Source organism: Bombyx mandarina, chromosome 22 (assembly GCF_030267445.1).
Source record: "Bombyx mandarina strain Sakado chromosome 22, ASM3026744v2".
Lineage (NCBI taxonomy): Eukaryota > Metazoa > Arthropoda > Insecta > Lepidoptera > Bombycidae > Bombyx > Bombyx mandarina.
In genome coordinates, this window is record NC_143228.1 from 1,966,175 (window position 1) to 1,990,054 (window position 23,880).

Consider the following 23,880-nt stretch of genomic DNA (forward strand, 5'->3'; position numbering starts at 1 on the left):
CAAACAGCGCCAACTTCACGTCTACTTCCCACGCTTGGAGGTTACCCTCGAGCGTGGGAATGTCGTTTGTGTAGAGAGCGTAGAGGAGTGGAGCCAGGACGCTTCCCTGCGGAACTCCGGCCGTGACTGGGCGCACCGACGACCTTGAGATATAAGTTCTAAGGTCTCAGGTATACTTACAACGGCTGCCCCACCCTTCAAACCGAAACGCATTACTGCTTCACGGCAGAAATAGGCAGGGAGGTGGTACCTACCCGCGCGGACTCACTAGAGCACCTACCACCAGTAAAGTAAAGTAGTACTCGATAGCCAGCCTTCGATCTTTTTACGTTACCGTATGTCAAAACAATTCTCGTGCTCTTTATTAAGAGTTTAAGTTTCCAGAACTTGACGATTCGATTGCGAAATGAAAATAAGTAAATTGATTCGTGTTGCTGAAATTAATTCTGTTTACCGACGGTAGGGGGCGCTGTTTAAATTCTATACATTTTTCTCGATAACAATACGAATACTTTTTCGATAGCCATTCATTCGTGCTTTCCCTGTTTCAAGTTCGATGAAAATAAAAACGCATTGCTTTTTAACACGCTCTTATTAACTTGACCTGTACATATATGAGTCGTCTATTATCAAAGATGGCAATCAGTGCATTTGGACAAAAGTTTTTTATTGATATGTCAATACAGATTGATTTGAATATAATCGTCTCCTTCAAAGAATACGGTTCAAAACCTGCATTAAATAAAGGTTAATAGTTAACCTGTTATTTATCTAAGATGTCGTTCCGAAGAGTTTTGTGACTGCCAATGGAATACAAAGTCAATAATTCGTTTTTCTGATTTAGCAATCATTGTCCAAAAGTCAGATTGCCACCTTTGATAATAGACGACTCATATATAAGTGTACATAGTTCTATAGGATATTAAATATATGTTATGTAAAATAACGCAAATAAAGATAAGGCACGTATCATAACTTAAAAACTTGAAGAATAGATGAAAATATAATTAATTTATTAGTTCCACCTTATATCCCTCACCAGGACTACCAGAAAAAAAAGCATTAATGTATTTTTTTTTCCAATTTGCTATTTAAGTGAGCTCTAAGTTTGTGTTAGTGAGTAACTCTATTGTCTCTGTTTATCTGTTTTTATCTATCTGGCCATTCTAATTTCCATACTCCTCTCTATACTTCGACTTAAGAGATATTTGTTTTACAAATAGCTTCTCGTTAAAAAAATATTCGAATAATAAATGTAACAGTAATAAACTAATAAAATCTAATGACACTTAACAATCTCTTTTAAGAAAAAAATGTTTGGAACTATTCATAATGCAGATTATAGTAAACTATCTAAGACCTTATTTATATCGAAGGCTATAGTTACATCCCCGACTGAGCTAAGTACCAGCCGCCCTTCAGAAAATGATTTGAGTTTAATATCCACCCTGAGTGCGCTGCATTCTTTCAAGGGATATGGCAAGCGGGAAATCCGTGGGGTTCCACCGTGCCACGTTTACAAATACTCAAAAAATAAAAATATCTTATCGAAACTTACAACCATTTTGAGTGATAATAATTAAAATCATATTCAGTTTTTTTTTTTTTTTAAATCATTAGTGTTCCACAGTCAACAGCCAAGAGCTAAGGTTGTTACGGGTGCCGAAAACAAAAGTGAGACAGGAATCGTAAAAAAACAACCAGGAATCAAACGAGCCCTCCGGAGTACTAGTCGTAGTCCTCTTCCTTGCGCCGATAATCCTCATGCTGGGGGTCGTGGCCTCATGAGGCTTTCTTGGGAAAATAAACGTGGTGGAGTCCCGCGTCCTTTCACGGCAGTGCTTTTGGAAGATATTTAGTTCTTCGAGGCCGCTGAAGCCTTAGCTTACTCATAGTCACTAGCCATAAAAACATCGAGCCGTGAACATAAAAGAGTATAAATAAATAAACTTTGTTGAAACGTAGTCAATCTTACTGAGTCACAAGTCGTTTTCTCGCCTGCAAGCAAGTAGAATTGCCGATGTGAACGCAGCACCAGGGTTGCCACGAATGGAAAGTAGTGTGAGTGATATCCGACAATGACAGAGTGGGAATCTTTGACGCGAGGGTCTGTCAGTCTGTTTGTGTTTTGTAAAATAAAAGGGACTGATATTGATGCTGCTTTTAGCGTCGGGACTGTTTAGCTGCCTTCGAATGACTGGGGACTGTCAAAAGTTTGCGAAATGTCAGATATTTTGTCATACTTACGAGGCAGGTCCATTGCGAGATAGATGCATCAGATTTTTTGAGCAGTATCCGTCAAATTATACCAAAGTACACCGCTAATATAAAGAATATATTATATATGTAGAATAGGGATCGCAGCGTATGAAATAAAAGTTATACTATTCCAAAAACGTCTATTATAATAATAAATAATTAATAATTAACACTTATAATACGTCTTGCTCATTTTTCAACCGTCTTCGACATCTTCCAATTCTCTGTCATTCTATCTGTCATTATCTTCTCTCTTTCTTTCCGTTTTCTCTCACTCACATCTTAACGCTCCGTTCCACACTTTTTTCATACGTTCCATTCTTACCAATCCTACATATATAATATTTTTTCGAACTAGAAGGGTGTATCAACTTGTGGCCTACCCGGGGCTAATGATCACAATACCCCTAAGATTTCGTAACGTAATTTCCAGCACCCACCTTGAGATATCAGATCGAAATATTCTTTGGATTGTATAACCACTGTCTTTGACTAAGTATGACTACGTAGGCAAAATTAAACAGAATAAGGCTACCTATCCGTGCCGGACTTACAATTCACCAGTAGTTACACAAATCTTATGAACAGATACTAAAAACTTTTACGGTTTAATATCGGATTTGTTATTTACATTTTACAATTTCCGATGTTCATCCTACGAAAATACGTCACGAAAAATCCACTGCTAAACTTACACGATAAATGATTTCAAAACTTTTATGTTAGTTTATTACACGGCTGCATAATTTGGATCCCAAAAAAATCGAACAACTTGCCACCGCACTGAAAACCACACTGATATAGCTCCACAAAAAGTAATTCAGAATGACGAAAACTTACCATTTCCTTATCCGAACGGGACTGAAGCGAAAGTTCTGCTCATAACATTACACAGGATGTTCGCTCCGCGCTAATAGCCCGTGTCGTCATAAATTGCAGGGTAAGGATGCGCTTGTGACGTCATCCGGCTAACAGGGGGAAACAAATGCTGCTTCTGATTTAGTCCTTGTTTTTCGAAATATTCTTTGTAACTCCGCCAAGGAAGACGAACGGATTTTTGTCTCAACCACTAATTGCTCGCCTCAATATTCTAAAGCGTATTTATTGGTATGCGTTCTAGACCTTATACTACAGGGTTTGCTACAGTCGGAAAATCTTCCACCTAGCTGTGTTGTTACTGAGTGTTGTTTGAGATATGCATTTGCAGTTACCGTGAAAATGTCGATGGCGCGATTCAAGATTTTGTCAAATGACTTCTATTCTAAAGAGCTACCGTATATATTTAATCATGTTTTTAAGTATAATCAAATATTCAGTGTTGAGGAAATATACAAAAATTTTGTTCAGACGAGGATAATACCTAAGAGCTAGTGTTCGCTCAGCGATCGATTTTCAACTTGATCATTCAACCGCTCAAGATTTGTAACGCTGTAATGTTTATTTTTTCATTATAGCCGTGTGTATCTACAATTTTTTTGATTGAATAAGACTAAAGTTCTTCAAGAGCAAATAAACAATAAACAAGAACATACAGAGGAATAGACACCACGGTTTGTTTTGTTTTTTTAAGAAAAGAAGTATTACTGGTGGCCCGGTGGCCTTTCCAGTTTCACCTAAGCTCGGGCTCCTCAGCCAGGAGGGGTGTGATTTGCTAACAGCTATCCGAGCGCATCCGAAGGAAACCTAATAGCTTGAGGGCAGTTGCTTCGCGAATGCTTCTACTACCGGTTCAGAATCGCAACCCGTTGAGTAGATCCAGCGAGAAACTCAGCAGACTAGAAGGATCTGTTGGACGCATCAGATATTAAATATCTACAACTACAATAGAAAGTCGTCGTGGCCTAAAGAATAAAACTTCCGGTGCATTCGTATCTAGCGATGCAACGGTGTTCGAATCCCGCAGGCGGGTACCAATTTTTCGGATGAAATACGTACTTAACAAATGTTCACGATCGACTTCCACGGTTAAGGAATAACATCGTGTAATAAAAATCAAACCCGCAAAATTATAATTTGCGTAATTACTGCTGGTAGGGCCTCTTGTGAGTTTGCATGGGTAGGTACCACCACCCCGCCTATTTCTGCTAAAAACATCGCCTTAACAAATTCAGTCGCGAAAGCAAAGAAATATAAAATAGCCATTATTTAAATTTAATAACGACTACCCTCATTCTCGAATAAAAGAAAAACCGTATAAAATTAAATAACTTAAAGTACATAAAAAAAATACTTTTTGTGACAAAATCGAAAAGGAATTACCTGATAGACGATAATTGTAATTCTACGAACAACAACAAGTGGAACGCAGCGTTCACGGTACATCAAATGGGAGCCGTCAGACGATTTATTGGCTCGCCAATTAAACACCTAATGCATACACGCGCACAATACGCTCGTAAATTAACAACTCGAGCCTTTCTCTCGACTAATGAGTTTGTTAACATTAATTAAGACGCACCTACGCCACAGAGAAATTAAAATTTAATGAGTCAACTTTACACTAGGGTATTGTTGAATCACACAGATTCTTCAACCGCGACTCGTGGGGCCGCCTGTTTTGTTTATTTTTGAACTGTACACCTTTGGCTTGATGGAATGTAAACGTTTCCTGAGACATTAAGTAAATTACATTATTACTGGTGGTAGGACCTCTTGTGAGTCCGCGCGGGTGGGTACCACCACCCTGCCTATTTCTGCCGTGAAGAAGTGATGCGTTTCGGTTTGAAGGGTGGGTCAGCCGTTGTAACTATACTTGAGACCTTAGAACTTATATCTCAAGGTGGGTGGCGCATTTACGTTGTGAATGTCTATGGGCTCCAGTAACCACTTAACACCAGGTGGGCTGCGAGCTCGTCCACCCATCTAAGCAATAAAAAAAAAACAGACCTTGAAACATGCGTTCTATATCTCAATTTTTCAGTACAACGGCTGCCCCACTCTTCAAACCGAAACGCATTACTGCGGCAGAAATAGGCATGATGGTAATACCTTTTTTTTTTTTTTTTTTTTTTTTCGGGTAGAGGGCCGAACCTCCTACGAGGTCCCCGCGCAAAAGGGGCGCGCGGGGTATGTGAGACTCTACGATCTGCATGGTGTTATGAGCAGACCGCGGGACCAAGGATTTTAGGGCCCACCCACTAAACGACTCCCCTGCACTCTTACACCCGACGTCCGATCCCCTCCGAGGTCAGAACCCGGATGAGGTAGGGGGGTTACCGCGGTCAACACTACAACCAGACGGCGCGGCTCACCCCAAGGACGCCCAGCCGACGGAGCCTTCGAGGCGAATCGAAGGCTCTGAAACGTCGGCCGTCTCGGTACGGCAGCCCGTCGGGCCGCCCAGACGATGCCGCTGGTGTCCCGGAATACCCCGCTGGACCAGAACCAGCCTGCCGGGTCGGGACGCGATACACCGTCGACCGGTCGCTCTATTTACTCCATGGCAGCGCGCTAGAGTGCTGGTAGCGCGCCGCGCGGCCTCACCCCCTCAGGTCGCCCCTTGACCTTCACCGGGGGGAGTTCGCCTCTTACAGGGGCCGAAGTCGGACAAAAGCCCTTCTGCGGCCCCCGGCTCGGCGGCGACGGATAGGTGCGGAGAGGGATGAGCTCTCCCTCTCTCGTTCCGCCGCCTCCTTCTGCGAGATGGTGCACTCGCAGAAGTCGAGCATCGCCTTCCAGGACTCATCGCTGCCGAGCATCGTAGCCACGACAGTCGGCAGCGACAAGTCCGGTCCTATTTGCGAGACAAGGACACGGCGTTGCTCCACCCATGCGGGGCAATGTGCGAGCGTATGCTCGACCGTGTCCTCGTCGCAGTCACAGTGGTGACACTCCATCGTCGGTTCCCTCCGGGCAACGCGATGCAGGTACCGGCCGAAACACCCATGGCCGGTAAGCATTTGCGTCAACCGGAAGGTGAGACGCCCTTGGTCACGGTTCGCCCATTTCGCGAGGACCGGGCGCACCGCCTCGACGGTCCGGAGACCGGCCGACGGGTCCGCCAAGCGGCGAGACCACGCCTCCAACACAGACCGCCGAGATTGGAGCCTCCGCGCTCTAATTGCTCCTTCTCCGGGACGTGGTTCCCCCCTGTCGCGAAGGTCACAACGCCACGCATAATCGGCAGCGAGCGCCTCCGCCTCCAGGTCCCAGGGAGGCGTCCCGGCGAGAACGCACGCCGCCTCGAAGGAGACGGTGCGGTATCCACGAATCGCCCTGACTGCGATTGCACGCTGCGGGCGTCGCAGCGCCACGACGTTTCTGCGAGTCAAGGCGCGGCACCACACGGGGGCTCCGTATAATGCAATAGACCGCACCACCCCCACGTAGAGGCGGCGCACCACCGTGTCAGGTCCTCCGACGTTTGGCAAGAGCCGACTCAGCGATCCAGCCGTCGCCATCAGTCGGGGGCCCAGCTTCTCGAAATGAGCGCGGAAGTTCCAACGACCGTCCAATTCGAGACCGAGGTACCGTAACCCAGTCACCCCGACCTCGACGCGGACGCCTCCAATCACCAGGTGGGCCCCGGGTGGCGGCTCTCTCCCAGCCCTGTGAAACAGCAGGGCCTGGGATTTCTCGAGGGCCACGTCGAGGCCCAGCCCTCGGATCTTACCGACGACGAATGCCACCCCTGCGCAGGCAAGACGAGCAGACTCTTGGTAGTTCCTCCCCCGGGCCATGACCAACGTGTCATCCGCGTAACAAACAACGCTTAGGCCCGGGAGAGGGCCGTGCAGGGCGCTCCTCAGAGCCCAGTCGTAACCGATATTCCACAGGAGAGGGCCAAGGACCGACCCCTGTGGAACACCGCGCTCGACCGGAAAGCGGAGCACCGCACCACCGTGTCCGGTGCACACGACCGATCTGTCCTCGAGATAGGACCCGATCAGTCGGCGGAGGTACGCGGGGACGCCATGATATTCGAGCGCCCCCGCGATCACTGACCAGGGCAAGGTGTTAAAAGCGTTGGCGATATCCAGGGACACCGCCAAGGCCACCCCACCCCGGGCGACAGCTTCGTCAGAGAGGGCACGCACGCGCATAATCGCGTCGATAGTAGAGCGGCCCTCTCTGAAGCCATACTGTTCCTCCGACAGATCGGGACCCGTCCCGGTCAGGTGCCGGACGATGCGGGCGGCGATAACTCGCTCCAACAATTTTCCCGCCTCGTCCAGCAACACGATGGGGCGGTACCCCGCAGGTGAGTCTGCGGGGCGCCCCTCCTTCCTCAGAAGGACGAGTCTGCCCGTCTTCCACTGCTTAGGAAACCGTCCCGACTCGAAGCAGGCTTCAAAGAGCCGCACGAGCCGGTCCCCAAGGGCACCGAAGGCCAAATCCCAGACCCGGCCGTGAACACCGTCAGGGCCGGGGGCCGCGTCTTTTCTCCGCATCCTCAACACGGCCGCATGAATCTCTTCCTCCAAAATGCTCGGAGGGACCACCTCAGCAACACCGCTCACGTCACTGCGAGGCGGCGCACCCATGGAGGGAGGCTCAAAGTCCCTCTCCATCTGCGGGAACAGCCCGGAGACAATCTCCCGCAGCTGCTGAGGCTGGAGACGCTCCGTCACTGGGAGCGCCCACGGCCGCAATTTCTTGCGGACCGTTTGGTACGGGCGCCCCCAGGGATCCTGATCGAGCATCTCCAGGAGCGTCTGCATGCCCTGAGATTTGGCCTCACCGATGGCCAGTCGCAACGCTTCCTGCTTTTGGCGGCAGTCGGCGCGCAACCGGTCCGCTACCTCCGCGAAGTCCTCATCGCGAAGGCGGCGGCGGCGATGGCGAGCGCTCCGGCGGCGCGCCCGCACGCACTCCTCGCGGAGTTGCGCGATTTCGGGCGACCACCAGTACGCACCGCCACGCGGAGCACTGCTGCCTACCCGGGGCATCGCTGAGTCACAAATACGACCCATCGTTCCCCGGAACCAGTCAGCCTCTGACTCCACGTCCACGGGGCTAGTAGGCACGGGTGCCCACGCAGCCACCGCGGCTGCCTCCACCAGGAGCTCCTTATTCAGGCGCTTCAGTGCCCACCTGGGGAATGACCGAGGAGCACTTCGCGGGAGCTCCTCCTCACCGCGGGCGTCCATAGCCGACGCGGATCGAGAGGAGGCTGAGAGCTCAAATCGGACGTATCGATGGTCCGAGAGCGTCTCCGCCCCCTCAAGAACGCGCCAGCCACGGGTGCGGCGTGCGATGGACGGAGATGCGAATGTCACGTCCACGTGAGATTCGCCGTTCCATCGCACGCAAGTCGCGACCGAACCTCTGTTCAAAAGACAGAGACCAGCCGCGATCGCCCACTCCGAGAGCATCCTGCCGCGTGAGTCCGAGCGGGGGGAACCCCAAGTCACCCATTTTGCGTTGAGGTCTCCCGCTAAGATAACCGGGCGGGACCCGAGGCGGTGAACCAACACCTCAAGCCCGCCCAGGAACTGCTCGAACTCGGCGAGATGTCTATTCGGAGAGAAGTATACCCCGATCACGACGGTTTCGTCGACCCTGGCCGCGACATAACCGGATCCCCTGGCCACCATCACCAGGGGGGGTAACGCCGCGGCCTGCCTGATAGTAATAGCCACGGAGCCGTCGACGTCCCCGATCCAGGCATCCTGGTCCGCAGGGACGAAGTACGGCTCCGCGGCTATGGCAACATCGATTGACCACTCCACCATGGTGTGGACGAGGAGATCCTGCGCCCTGGCGGAGTGGTTCAAATTCGCCTGGAGGAAGCGATGAGCGTGACCCATTATCAAGGGGCCACGTCCATTGCTCCTCCGTCCGTCCCGCCCTCCGGCTCTAGGACCGCGGCGAGAACTGACTCGCCAGCTGCTTTATTTGCAACCGGCTTCTTTTTATTTATTTTACCCTTCCTCCTCTTGGATGAGAAAGAGGTAAAATGACATGCTGGGCCACCAACCCGGTGGTTGGCCCGCCGCTTCTCCGCGTCGCACAATACACAGTGTGGCATGGCGGCAGTGCAGGAAGCGGCCTTGTGCCCAGATTGGCCGCACCGGAAACATAGTCCGCTGCGGTCAACAGCTGACGAGCACTTGGCGAGGCCGTGCCCGGTGCCGAAACATCGAAGGCATCGCCATGATCGAGCTTCCTGCAACTGCACGTGGGCAATGACCCACCCCACGCGTAGCCTACCGGGCGTGTCAGCGGGCTTTCCCTGTGCAGGCGTAGCCAGTAGAGTGGCTGTCTGTACGGGGCACCGCGCCCATACAGAGCGAGTTCCGGAATATGTACTCCGAAGCTCCCCCACCTTGACGTTTGCAAGAGCACAGTTCCCCTGCAATGCGATAGCGGCAGCCACCTCCTCTTTCGTGGCGCACTCGTCCAGGCCCGTCACCTTGATCTCCGCCATTCTGACAGGCCTGTCGATCCTCACCACCTCCGGATCAGGCAAGATCTCGCGGAGCCGGGCCATAAGTCGGTCCGCAACCGCTCCTGAGTCAGCACCGGGACATTCGAGCAAACGAGCGCCGTTAGCCGTGTGTCGAACCTTCAGTCCGCCTTCCACTCCGATGGCGTCAATATCCACGCCACCACGCGCCCGGGCCATCACCTCTTCGTAAGTGATACCCTTGTCTTTAGCGGCCGGCAGCAATTCTAGAACAACTGCAGCCGACCGCGGAGCGCGTGTCTTGCCGGATCTTCCTCCTCGACGGTTCTTCCGTATCTTCACCGCTGGACCCTCTACGCGGGGAGCGGCAACTGCCTGGACAGACCGAGGGCTTCTTTGTCCTTCCTTCGTCTTTCTTTGTCCCCGCTTTACCACTGTCGTCCACGCTACGTCCATGCTGGATGGGACCGGAGGCAGCGGGCAGGGCTGAGGGTACTGCATCACTTTGGCAGCATTCACGCCTTTCTTCTTCGTTCGGTCCCTTCCAGTACGCGCTACGGCAGGCTGTGGCTTGGTAGGGACCGGCTGCTGGGCCTTGGCTTGCTTAGCTACATGAAGCTTGGCCAGGGTGGTCGGCTGGGTTTGATCGTGCTTGGCAGGCTGCTTATTCTGTTTGGCAGACTGGGGCTTGACCTGGGTGCCAGCTCTCCGCTCGTGTGCGAGCAGTGGTCTTGCACGCTCCACTGGCGAACTGCGCGCCTCTAAAATGGCGATCCGCCGCTTTAGCTCAGCTACCTCCTCGACATCGGGTGGAGCCGGGCTACGTATCTCCGCCATGAGTTCGTCCACCCGCATGTGTAGGGTCGCGATCTCCGCCCGTAGCTCAAGATTATTATTTTGCAGCTCGGCGTTTTGTGCCTTGAGCTGGTCTCTCTGCAGTCGCACGCATTCCTCGTTCTCGCCGCTCGTCTTGTGAGTAACTATGTTTAGGTAGTCTTCAATTGTGGCAGCCAAGCACTTAAGAGCATGCAGGTATATGCCCTTAAAACCCCTGCCCGATTTGGCTGCTACACTGGATACAATATCCGAGGCGACCCTAAATAGTTTTGTGGAGTCTTCGAACCCCACCTCGGTGAGGGAGCGGACGAGTCGCTCGACCTCTGCACTGGCAGAGTCCGTTGCCACCTGGCGACCACCGACTGGTGCCGTGGTTTCCTCTAAGGCGAGGAATTTCGCGGGCGGTGCGGGTTCCCCCTCCGAGGAGTCAGAAGGGCGGGAAGCCGCCGCTCGCGGAGCCGTTTTACGTTTGCGGAGTGCTCTTCCTCCTACAATCGTACTATTCATTTCATCTACCGAGAGCGCCCTTCGGTCACTCGAGGCGCTACTCCTCACGGAAGCAGCACTTCCCGACCGCATCGAGAGTGCGCTCTCGCATCTTACAGCTTTTGCTGCCACGGTTGGCACCTTAAACGGTGCCGTAGATATTTCGCGGCCCGTGTTGCCGCCCACACTTTCATCAGTTTTTTTTGGGTTAGGAGAACAATACATAACTTATCCCACGAGTATGGGGGAAATATAGAGTCCACCCGCGCAGAGACCCCTGTACACGGGTAAGTCTAGCATAACCCGTCGGAGGGTCGACCGGTACTCCGACGGAAGTCGCCCTATCGACTGCACTCCCTGCAGCCACTCATCCCCTCGCGGTGCGCTGCCGCTTGGGACTAGAGATTTATTATAGAGGTGGTCTCCTCGTGGTCCCGGCCAATTAAGGCAAGGACCCCCGGTTCCCAAAACATGACCGAAAGGATTACGGGTTTGGCCGGTGGTCCACCGAGTGCACAAAGCAACACGACAGGCCACCGCCCAGCGCTCGACGAAGCGACACATCGCGAGCACCACGAAGCCACGCCGGCGAACCGGTACCCCCCATATCTGAGGGGCGTTCCCCTGTAGCCGAAGCCGGGGACATGGCAACCAGCGGCCAGCAGAAGATGCAATGCTGGCTCACTTCCACGACAACGGGCACAGAGTGCCACCGCTCACGGCAGGCCGGCGAACCGGTGCCTTCGAAAGCTGCGCCCTCCAGAAGGAGCACTCTTCACTTAATGAAGAGTGTGGAGGGTGCAGTCCTTCCGCTCCTCCTAGTGCTGGTTTGGTCCACGTCATCCGATCTCTTTCGTTGCAAAGCCTAACTAAACTATCCTAACTTAAGCCTTAACCTAATCCTAAACCTAGGACCTTAACCTACATCTAAACCTAACCCTATACCTAGGACCTAAAACCTAAGAATCCTTGCAACGAAAAAGATCGGACGATACCTCTGGGAATGTCGCCCAGAGGATCCCGTTATCCGCCACCTACGGACGCGCCCGGTAGGAGTCCAGCATCTCCTCCGCAGACGAGACCCACAGCACGCAGATTGGGTGCTGTGGGTCCCGTCTGCGACCGGGATGATGGTAATACCTACCCGTGCGGTATCGCAATCCACCCTAACGCCAGTAGATGATATTCAAATTCTTAGTTTTGACAATTTCAAAATACACATCTACAGCTATTGAAGTCACAACTACAAAAGTAATTATGATATTTGCGTAATCACTGGTGGTAGGACCTCTTGTGAGTCCGCACTGATAGGTACCACCACCCTGCCTATTTCCGCCGTGAAGCAGTAATGCGTTTCGGTTCGAAGGGTGGGGTAGCCATCGTAACTATACTGAGACCTTAGAACTTATATCTCGAGGTGGGTGGCGCATTTACGTTGTAGATGTCTATGGGCTCCAGTAACCACTTAACATCAGGTGGGCTATGAGCTCGTCCATCCATATAAGTAATAAAAAAAAAATTAAAAAAAATAATATCTCACTCTTTCTCTCCCAAAGTGACATACAAATAAATCTTTAGTTTCTGATTAAAACACAAAATAAAGCTACATAAGTAAATAACAGGCAATACATTAACCATTTACAATCCAGCCTGCTTAATGTTTCAGTGGATCGCTGTTTATATTTTTTTCATAAGAATCTAAAAGCGCACGTAAATGTCGAAGGAATCGCGTTAAAAATCCAACATTTTCCCGGAGCAACTCCCAGACCGCCGCTCCGTCGAGTCGAAACGAGTTAAGATGTTGTATAGACGCTCTAAAAGATCGATACATCAAACCCTTACTCTTTATTTCAATTAAGAAATATATATACTCGCATGAAAACAAAATCGAGTTTTTTTCGACAGTAATATAACAAAATCGACGTTGAAGTCGTCGTGACCTAAAAGATAAGACGTCCGGTGCATTCGTGTTGAGCGATGCACCGGTGTTCGAATCCTAAGCGGGTACCAATTTTTCTAATGAAATACGTACTCAACAATGATTGACTTCCACAATGAAGGAATAACATCGTGTAACAAAAATCAAACCCGCAAAATTATAATTTGCGTAATTACTGGTGGTAGGACCTCTTGTGAGTTCACGCGGTATTGCTTGTATGGGTGGACGAGCTCACAGCCTTCCTGGTTTACAGTTGTTACTGGAGCCCATACACATCTACGACGTAAATGTGCCACTCACCTTGAGATATAAGTTTTAAGGTCTCAAGTATAGTTACAACGGCTGCCCCACCCTTCAAACCGAAACGAATTACTGCTTCGTGACAGAAACATACAGCATGGTGATAAAAACACATTCTTCTTCTCAGTCACTTGCACGTTTGGTCGTGGTCATCATTTGGTGGTGGTGCGCTTCACCAGACGTCACCATTCCTATATTCCTATGCAGGACCACAAACCATATTTCGTTTTACCACCAATAAGCCAACGACTAGATATCAACACATGCTCATTAATACCGCGGATACAGTTTAAAACTTTGGTAGCCAATTATGATCATTGTCAAGTCATGGGAGCACCCGTGAACACACATCGAATTTAATATAGACTTTGTCTTTTCTGATAACCATACATGATAATGTCACTGCCCCACAATGAAGTTTATAGAATTTACCGCATTTATGGTTTATTTGGACTGCTTTCCTAACTTTGCTTTAAGAAAGATATTCATTCTAGAATACAAAAAATATTCAGATAAACATTTTTATAGCCTTTACAATATGCGTTACAGAATCAACGGCCATGAAAAATACTGTAATAAACAAATTGACAGTATAGATTCCACTGCGAAAAGATTACCTCGGTTTCGGACGTCTGTTCATATAAAATTCACGTAGTAAGAGCCAAGATGCAACACTTTAAATTGTTCCCTGCGAGATCGGATCGCGTTCTATAAAGAACTTATTCTGTAAAGTAACTTGGAACTTTCTCGAACGTTCCCATTTGTTATTATTAGCTGGCTTTAGTTCGAAACAGTTGCGGTATTGGATTCGAATTGATAATCTATTTTTTATTTTGGTCAGAATAGGATTTGGGTCGCATAGTATAAAAGCCGTAATTATTTCTAATATTGCATTTATTGCTATTCTATCCTAATAAGTAGTTTCCGATTTATATATATTATCACTAGAAGGTCTAATAACTACTTATAGCGGATAAAAAATTAAAATAAACTTTATACTTTACCAAACAATGCGTGAAAATTAAGCCTCAAGGAGTTCGATTAGAGATTCCACATAATTTTGGTATTGTTTGATATCTTCTGCCACAGATTTTTCTATTGGACAAATATACCTGACACAATCGGAGCCCTGATATAAACCGATTGCCGGAATGATTAATCACCATGACTACGCGAATATACGTATGCTTAACCTAGAAGTGGTCCGGCTACGCTGGTATAGTCCTCTAAGTTACCAGCTTAGATAGGGGAAAAAAGCTAGAAGATTAAAATCATATTGACATTACTACAGCGATTTTTTTATCTTTGTGACCTTATGAAAAAAGATGGTGATATCTGTGAATGTTACATAAGCTAACACCAGGGGCGCTTAAGAAGTAAGATTATAAGAATAAGTGGAGAAGTAAATTATATAAAGATATCACTACAAAATATTAGCAGTGAGTCCAGTACACTGATTATCATTTAGGAATAAACGAATGGCTTCGCAATTACAGAGTTCCGTTTCGATTCTTGGTCGCGTATTCAGTATCTATGTTAATGATTCTTTGCATTGGAGGAATTGAGGAGGATTCAGAATGTAACAGTCCTAAGATCATAACATCCTTATGAATAACAAAAACTGATACAAGGAACATTTGCTAAATCTATTTGCATCCTCTTTGCTAAATTAGTTTACTGCAAGACACATACGAGGGCGGCACTGAAAATTTCGGGAATTAAAGAAGTGACACAACATTACTATTTAAAAATGTATTTATTGCTTTTCGAAGTATTCTCCGCGAAATTTGACACATTTTTCCATACGATGGAACCAATCATTGAAGCAACCATTCCATTCGGAAGTTGGGGTCTCCAAAATGGCCGTTTTGTATGCGTCCACAGCTTCTTCAGGTGATGAAAATCTCTGTCCACGCAATTTATTCTTTATTTTAGGGAAAGTGTAGAAATCATTAGGGCTTAGGTCGAGGCTATACGGCGGATGGTCTAATAATTCTATGTTTTCTTGCTCTAAAAAGTCTTGCTTGCGGTAAACTGCACAACGTCTTCTCGTCCAAAATACCTCAGTGCCTTAAGACAAAGGCGTACAACCAATGTGTGTTACCAGTGATGACTTACGGCTCGGAGACGTGGTGCTTCACTGGGGATCTTTTTAGAAGGCTCAAAGTCGCGCAGCGAGCTATGGAGAGGGCTATGCTCGGCATTTCTCTACGTGATCGAATCCGAAATGAGGAGATCCGTAGAAGAACGAAGGTTGCTGACATAGCCCGTATAATTAGTGAACTGAAGTGGCAATGGGCCGGCCACATAGCACGAAGAGAGGACGGTCGATGGGACAGAAAGTTACTGGAGTGGCGACCACGTACTGGCAAGCGCAGTGTGGGACGGCCACCTACTAGATGGACCGACGACCTAGTAAAAAGCGCTGGGTCTCGTTGGATGCAGGTGGCAATGGTCCGGTCGCACTAGAAATCTATTGGATAGGCCTATGTTCAGCAGTGGACGGCGATAGGCTGAAATGATGATGATGATGATGATTGCTCTAAAAACTCTTTTGTTCTGTGCGCAGTGTGAGAACTCGCATTGTCGTGATGGAGGATGATGCGGCGGTTGTAGTTCTCTTTACGGAGTTCAGAAACGACCTGTGGCAAACAAATGCTAGCATACCATTCTGCATTAACCGTTCTTTGTCCCTCAAGAGGAATAGTCGTAACATGGCCGGTTTTGGAGACAAACGTGGCCACCATTTTTTTTGCAACACTCCGTGAACGAACAATTTTTGTTGGCTTTAACTCATTTTCGAACACCCAAACTCGTGACTGGTTTTTTGTTTCGGGTTCGCACGCGTATATCCAGGATTCGTCACCTGATACAATGTTGTATACAGCATTTGAGGATCCTGCGTGGAATCTTTCGAGAGTTCTGACGCACCAAGTAACGCGAGCCGCTTTTTGCTCTTCACAGAGCGAATGCGGTATCCATCGGGAAAACAACTTTTTTACACCTAATTGTTCATGCAAGATTATTTGTATTTGACTCATGCCAATGTCTAAGGTTGCCTGAATTTCGCGGTATGTCACATGTCGATCTTCCTCAATCAGCTTATGCACAGCATCAACGTTTTCTTGGGTGACTGCAGTTTTTGGACGACCTTGACACGTCAACGTTGAAACTCAGCAAACCAGCGATAAATTGTGGTTTTGGATGGGGCTTCATCACCAAATGCAGAAATCATCCGGTCAACACACTGTTTTTGTGTTAAACCACTTCGAAAGTCATAATAAATCATCGCTCTTGAATTTTCTCGAGTCAATTCCATTTTCTCAACGACTAAACAAGTTTGACAAAACCTCGTGACAAGACCGAGAATCTTTTTTTAAATAAATAAATGGTATTCTATTTTTAAAACCAAGGAGTTTTCAATTAAAAAGATTTTAATATGACAGGAACAGTGGAAATATTCCATTCCCGATACTTTTAGTGCAGCCTCTGTACTAGAGTAGAATTGACAGGTATTTACATTTAATTAGGGTTTGGATGGATGGAATGAAATACATTGACGGAATGACCTTCAATCTTTTTATTATTTATTGCCTAATACCCATCTTTAGATGGTATACAAGCTTACGGCCCATCTAGTGTTAAGTAGTTACCATAAACACCGACGTAAATGCCACCACCAACCTTGAGACATGAGACCTAAGTCTCATTTTTACAGTACACAACCGTTGTAAGCGTTATCCAGCGTTAAGGAACTTTATTGCAAGATTCTAGTCCAATTTTCCAAAGCAAAGACTCAGGTCTTCATTAAACCTCCAACAGTTAAGCAATACATCTCACCTGCTGTTAGAAACTTCAGAAACTCCCAACTAGTTACTTGTTCAGTATACTGTACCGAACATCTTGTACTAATTGCGTACAAGAACTTATCGAAGAACATAAAGTTTCTTAAGTTGAAGTCGGAAATTTCTAAGTCTGTGTAACTGTACAAATGATGAAAAGGCTAGTGTTTTTACAAAAATATAGGGTGTCGGGTAAATTTTTAAGAACATTTTACAAATACACCTTGAAAGTGAAAAGTATTATTAATTTGTTGTATAATTACCATCGTTCACAATTCGCGAACCAGCTATCTCAAACGAAGGCAGTTAAGGTAACCGCCCGTGACGCATAAGGCCCTCTGAGTCCTGCATCTCGGCTGTGCTCAACTGGATTACCGAAGATACCAGTGTATCCGGGCAGCCTAACGGGCCGCTGTACCGTGAAGACCGGCGTCATTGGGGTGTCAACGCGATTCTGGTTGTAGTGTTGACCGCGGTAAACCCCTACCCTGACCGAGTTCTGACCTCGACCGGCGATAGGACGTCAGGTTAGAGAGTATCGTTTAGCGCGGTAGGGCTCTATCAATATCCTCGGGCCTGCGGCCTGCTGCCGACATCTGAAGACCATCAAGTTCCATATTCCATGTCTTCTAGGCACGGAAAACTCGTAGAAGGTTCGGCCCCTGCACAGAAAAAAAAACTAGTACATAAAACAACAACAAGATATAGTTTGCTCCGCGATTTTCGGGTGTTCATATTGAACATCGAAATAACTGTCTTTATTTTGGAGAGCATTTCTCATGGTTACACTTTATTCCATGCTGATCACTGCTACGGCAACGCACGATAAATCGTCGTAATTGCCAAATTTTATAAGAAAGCTCCTTAGCGCCACTTGCGGCGGAGATTGACTGATTGAAATCGAGCTCACTAAGTTTCTCGCTGAATCTTCTCAGGGGATGCGATTCCGATCCGGTGGTAGATTCTGCGATGCAATCTATCTGGATCTATCCCGTGTGCTCACCTACCTACTGCCCGTAGCTGGAATAGCCCGTTAGGTTAACAGCCAATAGTTAGTAAAGAAAAGGGGATATAAATCGTCACGTAACGAAAAATCGTAATAGCCCTGGCTCTAAATTTAAACGTAAACAAATGTGGTCTTTAAACTCATACACGTAATGACTAAACTTAGATGCACAATTTTCCTTTTTTGATGCTATATACTGTAATTTTTCCTTTGTTACTCAGTTGGATTTTTGATAAGACACAGAATAATTTACTAACTGTGTACGAGACGTTGAATCAACGTGAGGTACAGGTGTCGACTGGAGACAGATCCAGATGGCCAACCTAAAGCGATTTGATACCGTGCATGCTCATGCAACCAATGAGTGCTGGTGTATGTACATTGCTATCTGAAAGTCATAACTAGATAGCTTCGAAGTTTGGTGGTGACGCATAATTATGTAAAATAGTGTTTTATACAAAAATGCAACATAATGATAATATGAAACAGATGATTGGTGCGTATGTTGAAATTAGAGCATTATTTGTGTTCGAAACCTTCATAGGGAAAATTTTTATAATACACAATACAAACAATACAATTTTACATCTGAATAAATGTGAATAAGCGGATATTTATCTTTCCAACATTTTTTATTAAAGATGACCCTTTTAAATAAGAAAGTTCTTTCTTGACCGATTTTCTAAGCGAAAACGAGCACAGTAAATAACAGTAAAATTTTACGCACACCACCAATTTAATACGACTGAAAGCAAATCGCTCCAAAAGAAAACATCACACGTTTTCAAATATCGACTCGCGGGGTCCTCCTTAAGCCAGGGACATTAAGATAAAAAAATCCTCACAATAAAACGCTCTGAACAGACTCGCTCGGTCTATTTGCGAAGGCCGCAAGGGTAAACACAAAACAAGATGAAGATAGGCCTCCATTCCACGGGAAGGGTTCTGTCCTAAATACATTTCGTCAAAGGCCGGTGACAAACGGATTCCAGCCTCGGGCGGGGCCTGAACACATGAAAACACACTTGATGCTAAAATGAAATTAAACGGTCTACTCTAGTTAGGGATTTTAAGGCACATGCTCGAAGTCTCAGCTATGCTCAGTCGGCTGTTTCAACATTAAGCGCACTTTCTTATGGCTTAGAAGACTGAACGATCTCGTTCGGGATAAATACATAATTCTACCGAATTACAAGTTAACACTTTTTTAAACACAAACGGCATGGCCAATTTTTATCGGCGTTTCTTGCCCAAGGCTGCCGAAATCCAAGCCCCTCTTAACGCTCTTCTCACTGGGCAGTAAAAGGGTCCACGCCCATCAGTCTCATCGGCGACGCTCTGAAGGCTTTCGAAGACACCAAGAAAAGCCTCTCCAATGCAGCTCTTTTGGCTCACCCAAAATGTGATGCCAAGCTAGCGTTGGTAACAGACGCGTCAGACACGGCTATCGGCGCTGTTCTTCAACAGCTAGATGATGAAGCGTGGCAGCCTTTTGCGTATTTTTCACGGAAATTGAGCCCAAGCCAAACCAAATATTCTCCTTACGACCGTGAACTTCTGGCGATCTACGAAGCCATCAAATACTTTCGGCACATGGTAGAAGCCAGACATTTCACAATCTATACGGACCATAAGCCGATCAGTTATGCCTTCCACGAACGGAAGCATGACTGCTCGCCCAGACAATTCCGACATTTGGACTACATCTCCCAATTCACCACCGATATCAGACATATTTCAGGCAGTAATAACATCGTTGCTGATGCACTTTCACGAGTGGATGAATTGGAGTCTCCAATTGATCTGACGGACCTCAGTCTAGCACAGCATAATGATTCAGAGCTCGCTGAACACCTTCATAACTCATCTTTGCGACTTCAGAAGATGGACTTTCCAGGTAGTCAAAAACCATTATTCTGTGACGTTAGCACTTCGGTGCCTAGACCTTTCATTACCGAACAGTTTCGCAGACAGGTATACCAAAGTCTTCACTCACTCTGTCACCCCGGCCCTAACGCTACAGCCAAGTTAGTAGCTCAGCGTTTCGTGTGGCCTGGGATGAGGAAGGATTGCAGAGACTGGGCACGATCTTGTTTGTCGTGTCAACGCGCAAAAGTAAGCCGTCACGTGCATACACCGCTAGGTACTTACGACTTACCACGCGCACGCTTCACTAACATCCACATTGACTTAATCGGTCCACTATCTGTCTCCCAGGGATTTAGGTATTGCCTGACGGCCATTGACCGATTTACACGGTGGCCTGAGGTCATACCAATAGTAGACATCACTGCAGAAACGGTGGCTAAAGCACTAATATCCGGCTGGATATCCAGATTCGGTGTACCGATTGATATTGTCACAGACCGCGGACGACAGTTCGAGTCCGCACTGTTTCAATATTTGTCAAAAGTCTCGGGTTTCCAGCATAAACGCACCACCGCCTATCATCCAGCGTGCAACGGACTCGTGGAACGCTTCCACAGACAGTTAAAAGCGTCCATAACGTGCCACGCTGACTCCAACTGGTCCGAAGTACTGCCGTTGGTACTCCTCGGCATTCGCAGTGCCTTCAAAGAGGATTTACAATCCTCCTCCGCCGAATTACTGTATGGTGAACCGCTCAGACTACCGGGAGAATTTTTCGATTCGAGCACACCTACAACATCTGATGTAACCGATTTCACGGCGCGCCTACACATGATCGTCCAAAAGCTGAAACCAGTCCCAGCTTCACGTCATGGCAAGCGCACTGTCTTTATTCATAAAGAACTGGAGTCCACTCAGCATGTCTTCCTCCGTGAAGACGCTACACGACCTCCCTTCCACCCAGCATACTCGGGACCGTACAGGGTGCTCACTAGAGGAGACAAAGCCTTTAAGATATTGGTTAAAGAGAAACCAGTATCAGTTTCAGTAGATCGCCTTAAACCCGCTTTCATACTGGCAGACGATAGGAGTACACAAAGGGAAGATCTTCCACCGAGCGGATGATATTGCTCGGTAGACCGACGGTCCAAATAATGTTGTTCGGAACTTGTATATATGCGCTTTATCTTGAAAATGTCGTAAGCGAGATTCAGGCATCTGTCAATTATCTTGCGTTGTATGATGGCTACCCGCCACATCACTCCCCTCCGAGACCGGAGGTCGTGTCATTTTAGTTATCGTTGTCCGTGCTGAGATTAGCTTGCAAGTGCCAGTGCTACTCGAAGTCTGCGGTGAGTCGAGACTGAGCTTGAATGCTGCGTGAGTGTCGCCAGTACTGCTCGAAGTTTGCGGTGAGTCGAAACTGAGCTTGAATGCTACGTGAGTGTCGCCAGTGCTGCTCGAAGTCTGCGGTGAGTCGAGACTGAGCTTGAATGTTGCGTGCGTGTCGTGCGTAGTCCATGTGATGCAGAGCTGCCACGCCGGAGATGTGTGACCCCAAGCGTTGATGATCCGGTCGTGGGCTGTGATGAACTGTAGCGGCATGATGAGGCAGTGAAGTTGCGTGCCGTAGGACCAGGAAGCGCGGTGAGTCGTCTGCGATGGTCCTGTTGAGGCTGCGATACTGGCTTGCTGTGGGACGACTGTTAATGACGTGCTTTTATCTGCGAGAATGCGGGGATTGTGGTAGCCGAAGTTCATGATGCGCTGATGATGAATCAGAAAGTTGCGATTGTTCCGTCGGGGTCACCAGTTTGGGAGTCTTAACGACAAAGGGAAGATCTTCCACCGAGCGGATGATATTGCTCGGTAGACCGACGGTCCAAATGTTGTTGTTCGGAACTTGTATATATGCGCTTTATCTTGAAAATGTCGTAAGCGAGATTCAGGCATCTGTCAATTATCTTGCGTTGTATGATGGCTACCCGCCACACTTTATTGCACTTAGATCACTTAAAACACTCAACAAACACTTTAAAACTCTCAATTCGCTTCTTCCGCTTCGCTTCAGGTGATCCGTTCGCTTTTTCACTTCTAGTAGTTCCGATTATCAGTAATCGGTCAGCCGACTGCGTGCCATCCCTGCAACGCTTTTATAGTCTATACCACATCCATAGAATTATCGAGAATATTCTACACATCTCTAATATTGTTTCCGCTATCTGACAATAGATGGCGTTGTACTTTTCGAGCGTTCTAGGTGCCACTAGATCCTTCGATATTCGTTCGACTATTCGACGTTAGATGAAGTTACTCTTACCGGCGTAACAGTAGCGCGTCATAATGTAAGCGCCGCCAGATACCTTGAGAGATTAGTTCTAAGCCTCTAGAGCTCTAAGCCTCAGTAGACAACTGAAATCAACAGTAACCTGTATGACATCAGGAAATTTGGGTAATCAAGAATTTTATTAAAATAATGAAAATATAAGTAACTACAAAAATTCCTTCCAAAATTAATAGCGTTCTGAAACACATTTACTGCCCGTATATTTGGCACTACAGAAGATCTTCAGATATTCAAGGAACTTTTGGACAAGAATGGCATACTGGCACTGTTCTTTTGACACTATTATAATATATTACGCTTATCAGATGTTTTTTTTTTTTTGCGTTTGCATTAATAAACTTGCCTTTTACTCCAGACCTAAAATTGTTTTACTAAGCGAATTATCGATTGTACTACGTAAGTTTCCAACGAAGATTCCGAAGACAGAAGACCGAAGATCGGGTTCAGTGGCGAGCTTTGGGGGAGGCCTATGTCCAACAGTGGACTGCCACAGGCTGATGATGATGATGATGATGACTACGTAAGATTTAGTATAAAAGGAAAATATTTATAGTTCCGGCGCAGTATAGTTCAGTTAAAATGAAATTCAGTTGGAATGATAAGACCTAAAATCGTGAACATTTATTTATTTGTTCGGGTATTTAATGCTGCACTGAAGATTAAGTGTAATGAGTTTTCAAAACAAACTCAACAACCGATTGAAGTTTCTTCTCTCTTTTCATTTTTCATTCTAAAGTCGGATAGAAAAGATCATTGGAAACGCACTCTAGAGGAACGTAGTGATTCTAGTTAGTAAAGATGAACTCTGCTCCTCTCTGCTGCTCAAATAACTCTGTTATCTCTCTGTCTGTCTGTTATTGAGGCAATGAAAAAGAAAAAAGAAACAAATTGAGACCCATCAAAAGCTGAGCTCCGGTTTTAGCTTACACTGTTACAAACTTTGTTCCGGTCAAGGTCTAAGAAAGCTGGTCGAAACGTAGTATTTAAAAGTTAAAAGCCCGTTAATTTTCATTTTTATGTTGTACAATTATCGTCCCCCCTGTTAACTCAGAAACAGTGGTGAATCATACTTCGCGCAGACCTCATGTTAATTACGCCTAAAGCATTCGGAGGGCTTTGTTTGAGTCATTACCGGTGTTCTAATGAAAACAACGCGTTTTATTGTTCGAGGGAATTAATCGTTGTGGGTAAATTTTGAGCAAGGCTTTTTTTTTAACTGTGAACTCAACTTTTTCAATTTGCTTTGAATGCAGAATTTCTGTTCAGTTACTCAACGCCATATAGCAGCAACAATTATTTTATAGATTTAAAAGATCAGCTCCATAAATTTTACTAACAAATATTTTTTTAGCGGTAGCCATCATTACGTAGGGACACAGTTTGTTATGTAAACAAAATTGTTCGTAGTCATAACGGCTTTTTACTTTTTAAGTTCAGTCGCGAATAAGCGCTCCGATTAACCAGTTGTTTTATTTAATTATCTCACTTCCGATAACCCCCTGAACCCTTATTGACCACTACCAAAAGAACTCCTACAATTATAAACAATATTTCAGAGATGCATGAATCTCGCTAAATGACATTTTCAAGATTGCTTATAAGCTTCGAAAAAAAGACATTATCCCGAGCAATTTCACCAGCATGTTG